The 13,201-nt window shown below is 33.5% G+C and overlaps 1 pseudogene; it reads right to left on the bottom strand.

Moving 5' to 3' along the window:
- Positions 1 to 10,247: 10,247 nt before the first annotated feature.
- On the bottom strand, positions 10,248 to 12,510 carry LOC113000786 (NAD-capped RNA hydrolase DXO1-like; annotated as a pseudogene).
- Positions 12,511 to 13,201: the final 691 nt, after the last annotated feature.

Below are 13,201 nucleotides of genomic sequence, written 5' to 3'. Positions count from 1 at the left end.
CGATCATTTGTATTGTAATCTCGTTCAATCACTGTTAAAACAAAATCTAACCGATTGTTCACGCTGTAACCTCGGTTAAACCAAAAAAAGCAAAATTATAATAAAATAATCAAAATATCTTGAAAAAAAATAATAATAAAATAATCAAGAAAAATCAATCAGATGTTTTTCTTTGAAAGTTTCCTTGAATGAATTGACTAATAACCAAAGTGAAACTAAAGCTAAAATCAACTCACAAATCAAGCTTTGTCCGCAAAAATCTCTAAAGACCGTTTTAAGGTCCAACGCCTTAAACGGTCCTCTTTGCTTTTATCGGTTAACATGGACTGTTCAAAAGCATAAAATCAACATGTAACTTTACCACTTTTTGCAAGAACTACGTAGGTCTGATTTCCTCATCGCAATTGAGGATACGTAGGAGCAAAAACCCCGCTTTTGTCGACCACCAACCCCAAGAGATCATTAATGGTCCAACGCGTTAATGTTTCTCTACTTTCAAAAACCAAGAGATCGTTAATGGTCCAACGCCTTAACGTTTCTCTCCTTTCAAAATCAAAAGTTCGTTTAATGGTCTAACGCCTTGAATGACCTTTTGTTCGGTTATAATATATCTTGCAAAAAAGGATAAAAACAACTTAACCAATGTTTAGTTCTCAAAGAACTACGTAGGTCAGATTTCCTCATCGCAATTGAGGAATACGTAAGAGCGAGGGAAACACCCTTGTCGACCACAAAAAGATAAAAAATACAAAAAACACAAAAAGTATAAAAACACAAAAAGACATAAAAAAGGGAAAATAAAACATTTTGAAGTCATATTTGCACACTTGATTAAAGGCTATCGTCCTTTGTGACGGACGCGTGGGGTGCTAATACCTTCCCCGTGTGTAAAAATAACTCCTGAACCTTTCACGATTAAAGTTCGTAGACCACACCTTTCCGATTTTTCCAACGTTTTTCTCGAATAAATGTTGGTGGCGACTCCACGCATTTTCCTCCCATGAAAGATGCACCAGTGAGTCCCGCATCGCCCTCCCGCCAAAGGATAGGTTGCAACAGGGACACAGCAGCCAGAATCGTGAGCTCCACCACAGATGGCACACCCTGCAACCTGCAAAACAGTAAATGGTAAAGATTGTGTAGGATGTATTTGAGTTGGCAACTTACTTAGTGTTTCAGTCAATGCTTTCAATTGCTTGGACAAAAACTTGTTTTGTGCCAACAATACATCTTGTGATGAAAGCTCTAGCAAGCTTCTTTTTGTTAGAATGTGGGCTCTATCTCTCAAAATAGCTATGTCACTTGCAGCCATATTTTCAATAAGTTTCATGGCTTCTTCGGGAGTCTTTAATTTTATTTTTCCCCCAGCAGAAGCATCTAGTAGCTACTTGGACTGTGGCCTTAACCCATCAATAAAATTGTTGAGCTGAATCGTTTCTGAGAATCCGTGAGTAGGTGTCTTTCTCAATAGACCATGAAATCCTTCTAAGGCCTCACTCAGGGATTCATCTGGAAATTAGTGAAAAGAAGAGATGGTCGTTTTTCCTTCTACAGTCTTATACACAGGGAAATACGTCTTTAGAAATTTCTCAACCACTTCATCCCAAGTCTTAAGATTGTTGCCTTTGAACGAGCGAAGCCACCTCTTAGCTTCTCTAGACAATGAGAATGAAAACAAGCTCAATCGAATTGCATCTTCAGGCACACCAGCCAATCGAATAGTGTTGCATATTTCAATGTATGTGGCTAGGTGTGCATATCAGTCTTCATTTGGTAACCCGTGAAACCAATTATTTTGGATTAATTGAATCAATGATGGAGGGTATGTAATGGTCTGGGCTTGAACCTCCGGTTGTGCAATGCTAGTGAAAAATTGTGGTACACTTGAACTTGAATAGTCTTCAAGGGCACTCTCCTTGGCTGCTCAGCCATGATAGTGTCTCCTCTAACTCCTGCATGAGATTGCCCTTGAGTAGGAAAACTAGAAGATGCCTCAGAAGATCGAGGTTCTTCTCTTGGAGTTGCTGCTGCTTCTAAGTCCTGCAAAAATTTTCTAATTCTCTCTGTGTTTCGTCTCCTGCAAGTAGCGTTAATCTCCAAATCGATGGGAATTAAATCACCTGCAGCAGATCTCCTTTGCATACAAAACAAGCAAAACAACAATTATCCAATTCCAAAGAACAATAAATTATGCAGTAACTAAATATTCACAAAAAGAATCAATGAATCAAAGAAAGCAATATAAAGCAATGCCTTAAAACTGAACTGAACTCTTCTAATGAATTAAAATCCCCGACAACAATGCCATAAATACTTTGTTCGATTCCCCACAAAGTTCCTTTTTCTTAAATTTACAAACACTTATATCAATGGGAAAGTGATATATCGGCAAGCGCACCGGGTCGCCAAGTATTTAAAATTAAAACAGAATGATCCGAGTATCGAACATAGGAAACTTGCTTATTAGACAGAGTTTTATTCAGAAATAGGGCATCGTGTGAACAACATTGACAATTGATAATATAAACAAAAGTAAACTAGATTCTACATTAAAAAGCACTAAATGCAAGTAATTAAAAATTTGACAACAATAGGTAAAAAAACGTTGGGTCTTTCTAACAAACAAGTTGATGCATATGAAGATATTTCTCTAATTGATCATGTTCTTGTGTTCTATGTTGAAGCCTAAAGTACTAAACCTTGATCCCTCGTAAGTTTACACTAATTTAACCCAAGCTTCGTCCTCAGATCCCTCTTGCTGGACTAAGCTTAACTTAAACAGCATTATCATCATAGCATAATAAGAAAACTAAAACCCCACAATCCATCCCTAGTAATGCAGTTATTTAGCCCTGCTTCTATCAAGTTCTAAGGCAACAGTACATTTCCCAATGCTAAAGTCACCTAACAGTACACACAAATGGGTGATCAGACCAAGAGCATGCAGTAATTAAGCATTGAACACACAAAACACAACTAATTAGATATGAGAAGAAATTACATCAACTGTTCATTAGAAATCCCCAACTAGGGTTTTTAGCCAGCCATACAAGGAACCCTAATACAAGTGAGGTAGAAAGTAAAGAACAATTATTGCTTACACAGGATGAGGGATCCCTCCTCCTCTTCTTGGCACCTCATAATCACTCAAACACTCTCCGATCTCTAAAAGTGATGAAACCTAGCTACCTTTCTTAGCTGCTGCCTCCAGGCACTCTTCTCAAATTTTGAGCAAAAGTATGTAGCTATGGTAAATGTGTTGTATCCTTTATTTCTGACAAATCAGGCTTTAAATAGGCTTTGAAATCACGATGTCGCGCTTAGCGCGAGTAAGTGGATTTGGGCTTGGCGCCAATCGTGCGCTGAGCTTGACAAGAGACGAAAGTCCCACTTAGCGAGCTGATCTCACCCTTAGCGCGTGGCCTCGATTCTTGTGCTCTTCCAGATTCTCTCATCACGCTAAGCGCGTTGTAGCTGCACTTAGCGGTAGATGCGAGTTGAGCCCATAGGTTTCGCTTAGTGCAACTGCTCCTTTTAGCACTTCAAGACTTTAGCCTCTTGTGACCTGAAAATGTATAGATTTTATCATTAATTCCAATTAAAGATACCCTAATGACAGGTATCTAAACATATCAAGATTTATTTACAAATTCCTACAAAAGAACTATAAATTGGGGAAACTATACATGTTTTGAAAAAGTTTTCTATACAAAAGTTGGTCGTATAAGACGACTAACAACATATCATGTAAATGAGATACAACTTACTTAAACATAGCTCACGTAATTCCACCACTTTGTCGCATAACATCACATCACAACACAACACATCTCATTCATTTTTACATCATTCATGTACTCAAAGATCAAAACACAATATCTCTAAATCAATCAATATCAATAAATACACAAGCGTTATGCAATAGATACACTTAGACTCAAGCCTAAATGCAATGTAGTACCATGTCAGTGAAAAACCACCCTAGGGCGCTAAGGAGTACATAACAAGTCACACCACACAATGGGTATATCAGGTCACTCTCACTAAGTGAAATTATAAGGTGACAAGTCAGGGTCACTCCATTTTGCGAGAATGCTCGAACCATATGGGATCAATATAGGCTTAAAGGGGCACTCAAACCGAGTGTCTTTACCCCCAAGGCCTAGACTCCGAACAATCCGTTAGGGCCTTACCTTTTTTATTCAGGTCCAACCCCTAAAATAATTCTTTTTACACACAAAAACTGCTCATGAATTATACAATACCCATGACCTCACACTCATATTTCAAACACATTTAACACATTACGCTAAAATTTAACACGGGTTCCTAACAAGGAAACCTACACTTTTCCTTTAACATCGCATATAGACATTTTCCTCAAGGTAAATACTAGTCGGGTTATTGTATAATTCATAGCTCACAATACAAGTATTATAACATCAAGTGTTAAACACACACTTATTTACAACCAAATCTCATGTCCACAATTTCACATTTCATAATGTCACAATCCACCATCACATGTTTACGTGTATCTCACAAATTAACAGATGTTAAACTTTACACTTATACTCAATCTCAATAACAATATTATAATTTCAAAGCAACATGTTATCCCCCAATTCGTCACATATTTAATTTATCACTTATACACAATTTCAATCATAATTTCACGATCCCAATATAACTATTTATCACATTAATCCTATAAAAAAAACAAACAAATTATATAAAAATGTTTCTCAATCCACGGGGAGTAAAACCCCTCAACAATTTCACATAATCATATAGATAGAATTTCAATGCAATAAACATCTCAAAATAAACCCCAATTTGATCCTCTAAGGATTCCTACACATGTTTATTCTAACTCCAATTGCGATAAACTCATCCCTTATCTCTAAGCGGGTTCATGTGTGTATTCTGACAGTGATAGCGGAATCTCTAGTGATTTCCTGAGATTCCTCAAGCTTTTCCTCTGGTTTACTCTGATAGGGTTTCCAAGCGTTGGAGAGAAGGACAAGAAATTAAAACCTTCATTTTGTACTATCTTTGTGCGATTCACTTTTCTCTCTCCATGAATACTTCTTTGCAAATCCTAACATTGAAGATGTGCAGAATTGAATCAAGAACCAGGTGTCTAAATTTCACAACAATCCAACGGTTAACGAGTCCGGGATCCTAGTTTTACTAGACAAGTTTTGAGTCTCTGCAGGAAAAGAGAAAGTTACGATACGAAGGACATTTGTCTTAGCTCCAAAACTTTTTCACAATTTCCAACAGTGAGAATGCTCGGAAATGAGTTACAAACCTGGTGCTGAAATATCATAGCGATCCAACGGTTAACGAGTCCGAGATCGTCATTTTATTAAGAGGGTTTTGGGAGGGGAAAAAAGAAAACGAGATTGAGAGGAAGAGGAGACGTAGAGCCTATCGTTACTCTAAAAACTGACCTAACATGTCTATATTTATAGCTAGAGTACTCACAACCTATTATTTAATTTGTTTATTTATTTATTTTTATTGTTTTATAAAAAGTAACTCTATTTTATTTTCTATCAAATGAATAAATCGAATATCTTTTATTTATTTTCCTTCAAATCATTATTTTAATACAGTTATTTCTCCTTATTTATTTAATTATAAAAACCTCACCATTTTTTTAAAACTCCATTTATTTTAAATGAAAACGTTTTTAATTTATTTCGTGAAAAACTGGGATGTTACAGGGTGTTTACTGGGACAACATCTTAGTGGTCTTATTAAGGATTCAACCAAGTAAAAGTTTGTTGACATAAAATATTTGTTTGTTAAATAATGAATTTAGAATATGCAGATTTGTATAGAATATATAGGGACTCATTCCATACTAGTTGATCCACTTACTAAAGGTAACACTTAAATTTTTTTTTTCATGAGCACATTGTTCATATGGGTGTAATTCTTGATAGTACCTTATTTTAGTTTGCTTATGGTCTATATCTTATGGTTTACAAATATTTTGTTGTTTGGATTTTCTGCAGAAATAAAGTTAAAGTTTATCATTTCATTATAAGCTTGTTTTGTTTGCAATATTTATATAGTGTTTGTATTGATCTCTATATAGAATAAAATTTAGATCAATTGGAATTAGGTATGACTGAGATCACATTGAATGTAATTTACATGTTATTTATCCATATTGACACATACAAAAAGTCTCACTATAGACTAATGTATGTAGGTATAAATCCATTCGGCATATACCCACACATAATTTTAGTGTGAATAGGATCCAGCCACATATCTTGTGTGTCACTATAGTCTATACCTATACAATTCAGAAAATATGGGAATAAATATATTAACATATGCCAACGTGAATTGTGTGTCCCTATAGGCAATACCTAAATTATAAATATATAATAGTTTTAATCCATTTAACATCATATAAAAAAACAAAATAATCAAATAAATTAAAAAGAACCAAAGTATAAATAATAAAATTTATATGCTTGCATAATTACAAAAAACAAAATTATATATAATAAAATTTAATTACATTGAGATATAATTAAGTAAATAGAAATAGTTACCGAAAAATCACTGACTAGATGGACTTAAGAAAATATTGGTCATGATCCTCTTGCATCTAGTGGTGAAAAACAACTTTAGTCACCAAAAATAATAAAAAATAATCACTCAGTGGAAATATTAAAAAAATTATTTTTAAAAAATATTCTCTCTTAATTGTTTAAGAATCATATCAAGCCTAAAAGGAATATTATGAAGTCTTTGCAAAATAAACACTAAGATGCAAATAATGTCCAAAAAACTCTAGTCAGCCATGCAATGTATACATTAATTAATAACTAAAAGAATACATCATAATCATAAATGCACAAACTATGTAAAACAAGGAGAAAATATTAAAAAAAATACATATTTACATACCTTCATTGCTTTCCAATAGGAAGTTCTAGGAAAATGTAATGGATATAGATTGTAGCTTTCTCCAAGCAGAAACAAAGCTCTCTCTAACATTAAGCAATGAGCATGGGATTTATATGTTTAAAACTGCTGCAAAAAAGCCTTTTAAAGACAGTTAATAAAGACATTCAACGACGGTTACAAACTGTTCTTATATCCAATGTCATTGAAAGTTAAGACCTTTAACGACGGTTAAAAAACAACCATTATAGAATAATCAAACTTTCTAAGACAGTTGTCAACTAGGATTGTCTTAGACATGATACTTTCTAAAACAACCGTCTTAGAAAAGAAAGGATATTTTCTAAGACGGTCCCAGATCAGAACCATCTTAGAAAGTATCATTTCAAATACTTTCTAAGACGGTCTTAGCTAAAACCCATCTTAGAAAAAGTCTTTTCTACGTCTTAGAAAGTTTCCTTTCAAAGACGGTTTTTAAATACAACCGTCTTAGAAAATCTTAAACATGATACTTTTTAAGACGGTTGTTTGGTAACAACCGTCTTAGAAAAGAAAGGATACTTTCTAAGATGGTCTCAAATTAGAGCCGTCTTAGAAAGTATCATTTCAAATACTTTCTAAGATGGTCTTAGCTAAGAACCATCTTTGAAAGTGTCTTTTCTAAGACAGTCTTATTTCTTACCTAAACTGTCTTAGAAAACATTGCTTTTTTTAGACATAATTGGTTTTGTTCACTCACACATATGCAGAGCCATCAGCCAAATATGCTCCATAGTTTCCCACGTAAGTTTCAATTACAATGGGACATTTCCTATATCTTTCATCTCTCATAAAGTCAGAAGAATCTTTGGTGCATCTATCATAATAAATTTCTCGTGCCTCATGTGCTATCTCCACACTTCTTCTAAGTATAGTTTATTTTGTATTAAATAAAAATTATACTAATAAACCATCAATCTAACATTTTTTTTAAATAACCACCAATCGGATATTAGTTATTAAAGAGCAGTGGAACATTCCACATTATAGAATTAAAAATGAGAAAGAAGAGATACAATAGGGAATTCACACTTGGTATGCCACATTTTCTAATTTATGCCCGAGCTTGCTCAAAGCCTCAGCATAGGGACCAATTAACTCTAGATTTCCTATTGCATTTAATAGTGCTCTAGCCTGCAAAATAGAAAAATAAATTGAAACAACATTAGATGCCAGAAATGTTCCAAGCTATTCAAATAATTATGGTAGCACCCAACCTGCAAAAATTCCATCAAAAGGTAATATGCCTGCTTAACATTCAGTTTCTCATAGTAATCATAGGTAGGATTCCAGTTTATAATGAGAGCATCTCGAACACTTTGTGCAATTGCAAAGATTACTGTGAGAATGTCTACCATGGACTCACGACTTGACTTGCATAAACTATTGAGTTTGGCTTAATCTAGTTTTTAGCCTATTTATAAAAAGGATAGGCTTAACCATTTAAAAAAAAACATGTCACAATATAAATTTATTTAATTTTAAAATAGAAGAACTTGATTGAGTAAAAAATTAAGTGACCAAATCACACAAATCTAATATGATTTTTAATTTTAAAATATAAAAACTTATGCTATTTAAAATATGCATAACAATTATTTATAAGGCACAAATTAGTCTTTTTTTCTAACAAGGACACATGTATCTTCACGAGAGAATAATATGCTTAAGTAAAGTTGGACCACTATAAATAATATTTTTTTTTTCAAATATTAACTGTAACTACGTACTAAAAGATAGGGCAAAGTACAACAAACCTGGACCAATCCAATGGGCTTTATTGTGATTGAGTTTCAAAAAAAGACCGTGACCCATTATCTTTTCCAATAATGGTCTAGGACCATGAGCACCTACATAAGGCTGCAAGCATGCCTGCAAGCATATGATTAAGGATCATTTTACAAAAAAAAAAAAAAAAACACACCCAAAGGTGTGTATTGTTTTAAGAAAATAAATAAATTATACATTTATAATGTCATTCAATTATAACATAATTTATGATAAATTCATTAAATTTTATGATAAAAACTATTTCACACTATGATAGTGTATGATATTAAACTCTTATTTTAAAGGGAAAAAAATGTAAATGATGAAAAATAATACAAGCATATTGGTTGTGGGTTGTGTTGTTCATTCTTAATTTTGTTGTTTTCGAGCCTTAGGCCTTCCTCAAGACTAAAAAAATATAAAATAAAAAGGTAATTGTTTTATAATTTATATTTATACTAGCATTTAAGTTTTATTAACTTGCATTTTAAATTGTGCATGCTCTCTTGTGCTTGAACTTGATTTTTTATTAAATAAAAATTCAATTGTTTTATAATTTATATTTATAGCATTTAAGTTGTAGTTACAATATACATTTTAAATAGTACTCTTAGTCACATACATGAGCCCCGCATGCATCTCGCTCATTTACTGGGGCTTGGTTACATTAATTGGTTTCAACAAATCCATATCCATACTGATAAGTGATGACTTCTAATGAATTGTATATATCAGGTTATTTCAGGGCTAGACTAAGACAGCAAAAATATAAAATATATATTGAAAGGTAGTTGCTAGGTAGCTGCGTAAGTAAGCGCATATATATCTGATGGGGGATGATGCTATTTAATGAGTATCATACAGAATAATATTAGGAGACACAGAGAACAACTACATATGGAGACCATTATTATGATTGCAGTGGCTAGTACACCATTATTACTATCTAATAATGCAATCATTTCACAACTAACAAAATAAGAATATAAAGTAAAAGAAAATTTTGAAAGAAAGCACCACAAAAATATAAAGCACAATTACTAATTGAGTAATGTAGTTTTCATTGAACTACATTACTCAGTTAGTAAGTATAAATACCTGGTAGCTTGTTCACTGCAGAAACTATCTGGCCTTGTTCCAAGTTTCATGAACTTCATATCTATTTATTGTGATCTATCCCCAATGATCAAGAAAAACCTCTACTTGAAAGCCTGCACAAATTCTGAACACTACAACTATAATGCTACTATAGATCCCATAAAGTAAAGGTCAGGATATTATGCTTAAGGTCAGAATCCATTCCCCTCACACAAAGAATGACACAAGAAAATCTATTAACTAACTTCACAGCTAATTAAGCACAACAACATCCCTTGATTTGACTATGGTTGGAACTTATTCAATTTATTATACTACAATTCATGAGTAATAATGCGTGGACATATTCAATTTATTCTACTACAATTCATTCTAGGAAAGGGTGTTGTCATTTAACTTATTTGGTTCTAAGTATTACACAATTCAACTATATCTTTGGTTCTAAATCTTTCTGTCCGAACAAGATGACCTACATCATCCCTGTATCACAACCAAGTTATATTAACATACACACAGGCTAGAAACCACTATCAATATGATTTTTTTCATTTGTCAAACATGCCAAATGGAAGAAAAGGGTTATGCTTCAATAAGCTGAAAATCAATCTTTCCAAATCTAGTTGAACTGTGTAATACTGTAATTATATGAAACAGAAACAATTACCTAAATCCTATGATAATATATGGAACACCAACCAGAAATGACTGAATCTGCAAACAGAAAAAGAGGCTTGTCGAATTTATCACGCTAGTGAAAATGAGAACCTAAGAAAGTAAAAAGATTGATGACAAAAGATAGGAAATGTACCCAAAACTTCAACAGTTTCTCCCTCTCGAATCTTTCCTCGATGTGATAATTTAACTACATCATAAGAAATGACAGTTGTATATCGTCAAGCCAACATAAATGCGCTATTGGAAAAGAAAAATAAGAATTGAGACTAAAGTATAACACAAGACAACTGGAAATATGTCAACCTCACAACTTGCCTTTAACCCCACATAAAATCTCTTTGCCTCAATAGTCGAATCACAACAATCCATCTCAGCACCCATTAAGATGCGGTGAGCTCCTAATTTTGTCTTAATCACAGCACAAAATTCAACATTGGCATCAACATGATGTATCCCCTCTCCATCTGCTTTATTAGGATCTTCAGTTGCAAGGCTCTCAAAACAATATCCTACATGACATCTAATTTCCAAACACATTAATTTTAAGGTTTATCCAATAAAAAATTTAAAAAAATGGAAGCAAAAAGAGGGAACTGGAAAGTAATATTCTATTTTGTATAATAATTAAGTAGAAAGGAAAACATCATATTTTTACAAATTAAACATTGTTCTTTTTCACTTTTTTTCCTTTCACTTTCAAAATTAAATGTTTCTTTGAGTGTGTTTAGTTTTCTACATTGCCAATATCTTCCGATGTCAATTAATTTGAATTTTCCGGCTTGGTTCCAATATAAGGCATTATTTCCAACCATAATTAGGGAAAAAGATGGTGTGAAGTGGATGCAAACCATTGTAATCAGCTTGATACCACAGTCACACACTTCCTCTGAGCAAGATGCTTTTCCATTTTCCCTAACATGTACCCTTTTTTGCTTTATTGATAACATTTTCTCTCACACAGATGAACAAACCGAGATCATCTGCCTTGATTGTTGCTCCATTGATTATACTAAAGATTTACATATCCAAATATCATAAATAAAAAGGCATCTAATCTTACCTCCTACGATCTAAATCACTTTGAGGTTTTTTTGGTAATTTTTACACATCAAGATAGACAACACCATTCCTTTTATGCACTCCCATTTCCCAAGGTGCATGACGGATATAAGCTGTTGCCAGTATCTGCAAAGATAGGAATAATTAGTTAATACTCATATTCTCATCACTTGTACTTAAATTGAACAATAGCACACAACTCACAAGGTTATCACCACTTGACTTAGAAATTTCTAAAATGCCAAAATCAAACAATCCAAAATGAATAATTACCTTGTTAAGATTGTTACAGAATGTCTGCAAAAATGAAACAAGATTGATGTATGACCATCAATAATTAATTCAGCAACATATTAAAATATTTTGAAAACATAGATCATGATATACTTCATACCACAAAATGAATGTTTTGAAGCGGGATATTTTTGTCTCTAACGCAAGCACGAAGATCACCAAATCCCTCTGAGCCTAAGTCTGCTTTACAAATTAACAACAGAAGAAAAAAAATTACTAACATAAATAGCAGTGTACAATTGAACATTGTTTCTCATGCACAAATCATCCAAGTAGCATTTCAAAATCTAACTAAATTCATAAACTAAAAGATTAGGTTATAGACAAATCACATACCTTTTTTGGGAATGTATGTATCATAACCTTCATTCAAATCAGCTCCAACATCCTCAGTGATATGGCGGTTAAAAAGTCTTTAAATAAACGGGGGGAAAAGTGCTTAAATAAGCATAATATCACAATAGACCATTGCAAAGAGAAACAAACAAAAATCAAGTAATCATGGATCTCAAACAGCTTACCAAGCTATGATCGCTGAAGTATACTTCTCCGCCTTCTAGACGACTATAGCAGGCAACTTCACAAGACTATTAAAATAATCCACAAGGATACCAAAAGAACCACTCTTGGCTCCGAACCCATGCCGGTTCTGGATGTTCCCAATCCAAAACCCTCAAATTTGGGAAATGTATAAGAAAGTCGAGGCCTTGTTTTGGATGGCAGAGTGTTGGATCAAGTGGCCTTGGAATAATTAAGAAGCAGGGTTAAATTAATTATGATGTGTCTTGACTAATTAAAAATTTATCCTTCTTAATGTTACTAGATTCAATTAGGCTTTACTAATAAGTTATGAGAAAGTAAAGAACAGAAACAATAACTTAGACAAAAGTAAAGTGGAAATAAAAAGTGCACAACGGAAATTAAAGAGTGTAGGGAAGAAGGAAACAAACACAAGATTTATACTGGTTTGGCCACAACCTGTGCCTACGTCCAGTCCCCAAGCAACCAATGGTTATTGAGATTTCCAATAACCTTGTAAAATCCTTTACAAGCAAAGATCCACAAGGGATCTACCCTTCCTTGTTCTCTTTGAACAACCAAGTGGATGTACGCTCCACTTGAACTGATCCATAAGAGATGTATCATCTCTTGTTCTCAGTATTACTACCCAAGTAGATGTACGCTCTACTTGTACCACAAAGGATGTACGCTCCAATGTGTTCAGACAAAGAATTCTTAGGCGGTTAGTCCCTTGAATCTTTGTAAGGGGAAACAAAAGATATCTCAGGCGGTTAGTCCTTTCAAATCTTTTGTTCAGAGGGAAGAGGAAGAA

Source organism: Glycine max, chromosome 20 (assembly GCF_000004515.6).
Source record: "Glycine max cultivar Williams 82 chromosome 20, Glycine_max_v4.0, whole genome shotgun sequence".
NCBI classification, from domain to species: Eukaryota; Viridiplantae; Streptophyta; class Magnoliopsida; order Fabales; family Fabaceae; genus Glycine; species Glycine max.
This window is presented reverse-complemented; position numbering and strand designations above follow the sequence as displayed.